Source organism: Xiphias gladius, chromosome 15 (genome assembly GCF_016859285.1).
Source record: "Xiphias gladius isolate SHS-SW01 ecotype Sanya breed wild chromosome 15, ASM1685928v1, whole genome shotgun sequence".
Taxonomy (NCBI): Eukaryota; Metazoa; Chordata; class Actinopteri; order Istiophoriformes; family Xiphiidae; genus Xiphias; species Xiphias gladius.
Window position 1 is genome coordinate 2,182,159 of NC_053414.1, and position 2,549 is coordinate 2,184,707.

Consider the following 2,549-nt stretch of genomic DNA (forward strand, 5'->3'; position numbering starts at 1 on the left):
ATTGTATCAGGTGTTTATAGCCGGTCTATTTGTTAGCTTTTGAGTTAATACGCAAGCTGTTTGTAGCTAGCTGATGTCATTGCAGCTACAAACAGACAGCATTTTCGATGGTATGCTAGCTGTTTGTAGCTAACAGGCATAACACCAGAACCTATCCAGAGTAGTTTAGCACAAAGCCTAGAGGCAGGGGGAACTGTTACGCTAGCTAAAAACTAGGCATGAAAACTAGGCTAACAGTTACTACTACATATCATGTTAGCTGACAAGCTAGTCACCAGTCCATCTTGTAGTCAGCTGGGTTTAGTTGAAGAGAGACAGGAGTCAAGATCTCAAAGCTAACTAGATCTAGAGGCTAATATTATGAGGTTTAGATCCCCTTTTTCTAATCTAAACTATACTAAATGTCAGTGCGACAGACCATTACTTTTAGCAAAGGTTCTCTAACCCAGGTGCTTTTGAAAGACAAAAAGAAAATAGTCATCGTTGAAGGTGGATTTTTTTCTCTTTTGATGGAGCTATGCTAACAGTCATTGTGCTAAGCTACACTAGATACACTCTGGACCAGACACTAAGAGTGTGACATGTTTTCTTTTTGTCTGTAAATGCCTGGTTCAGTGGAGGTCTCCTATGTTTAGTTCAGTTAACTTACAGTTAGTTTCTATGTCTATTTAGCTCCGAGTTGGCCTCTAGGTCCAGAAATCTCAGAGTTAGCTTCTAGGTCCAGTTAGCTCAGAGTTAGCTTCTAGGTCCAGTTAGCTCAGAGTTAGCTTCTAGGTTCAGTTAGCTCGGAATTGGCCTCTAGGTCCAGTTAGCTTGGAGTTGGCCTCCAGGTCTAGTTAGCTCAGAGTTAGCCTCTTGGTCCAGTTAGCTCAGAGTTAGCCTCTTGGTCCAGTTAGCATGGAGTTGGGCTCCAGGTCTAGTTAGCTTTGAGTTGGCCTCCAGGTCCAGTAAGCTCAGAGTTAGCTTCTAGGTCCAGTTACCTTGGAGTTGGCCTCCAGGTCCAGTAAGCTCAGAGTTAGCTTCTAGGTCCAGTTAGCTCAGAGTTAGCCTCTAGGTCCAGTTAGCTCAGAGTTGGCCTCCAGGTCCAGTTAGCTCAGAGTTAGCATCCAGGTCCAGTTAGCTCAGAGTTAGCCTCTAGGTCCAGTTAGCTCAGAGTTGGCCTCCAGGTCCAGTTAGCTCAGAGTTAGCCTCTAGGTCCAGTTAGCTCAGAGTTAGCCTCCAGGTCCAGTTAGCTCAGAGTTAGCCTCCAGGTCCAGTTAGCTCAGAGTTAGCATCCAGGTCCAGTTAGCTCAGAGTTGGCCTCCAGGTCCAGTTAGCTTGGAGTTGGCCTCCAGGTCCAGTTAGCTCAGAGTTAGCTTCTAGGTCCAGTTAGCTTGGAGTTGGCCTCCAGGTCCAGTAAGCTCAGAGTTGGCCTCCAGGTCCAGTTAGCTCAGAGTTAGCCTCTAGGTCCAGTTAGCTCAGAGTTGGCCTCCAGGTCCAGTTAGCTCAGAGTTGGCCTCCAGGTCCAGTTAGCTCAGAGTTAGCATCCAGGTCCAGTTAGCTCAGAGTTAGCATCCAGGTCCAGTTAGCTCAGAGTTAGCCTCTAGGTCCAGTTAGCTTGGAGTTGGCCTCCAGGTCCAGTTAGCTCAGAGTTAGCTTCTAGGTCCAGTTAGCTTGGAGTTGGCCTCCAGGTCCAGTAAGCTCAGAGTTAGCCTCTAGGTCCAGTTAGCTCAGAGTTGGCCTCCAGGTCCAGTAAGCTCAGAGTTAGCATCCAGGTCCAGTTAGCTTGGAGTTGGCCTCCAGGTCCAGTTAGCTCAGAGTTGGCCTCCAGGTCCAGAGTTGGCCTCCAGGTCCAGTAAGCTCAGAGTTAGCTTCTAGGTCCAGTTAGCCTGGAGTTGGCCTCCAGCTCCAGTTAGCTCAGAGTTAGCCTCTAGGTCCAATTAGCTCAGAGTTAGCCTCCAGGTCCAATTAGCTCAGAGTTAGCCTCCAGGTCCTCTTATCTTAAAGCTACTTTCTTGTTCTTGACACCTGGAGGCAAGGGGTGCAGTACTGTCTTCGACCACACGGCCTGGCCAACATTTACCAGCTGTTATAACCCAGAGGGGCGCTGTTTCTCTCCTCTGAGGAAACTGGCGAAGAGGCGAAATCAGGCGAGTCCGTCACTTGATAAAGAAAATAACTTCGTCTTTCTGTTGAGGTGACAGACGCAGATGTTTTGGATGCTGAAGGAGCTCGTAGAGGGAGGGCGGGAGAGCAACGTGGTGACGTCGCGGCGCAGCGTGTTTCCGGCAGGGGAGTCCCGGCTGTTACGGCAAAGAGCCGAGTTGAGTGAATGAAGTTGATCCTGACAGAAAAAATGAGGGAAAATCTACAGTGTGGAGATAAAATTAAACAGCAGACTCTTTACTCGCTGTTGCCGATGCTCCGTTACATTCTGCTCAGATTTAAACGGCAACGGACCCGATGCGATGTTACCGGTGGCGTTCGGTCTCTTTAACTCGCTCATGTTGGGTGGTGATGTAGCTCCACCCCTCCCGCCGGGCGGGGCTCGGTACTGCAGCAGAGCATCC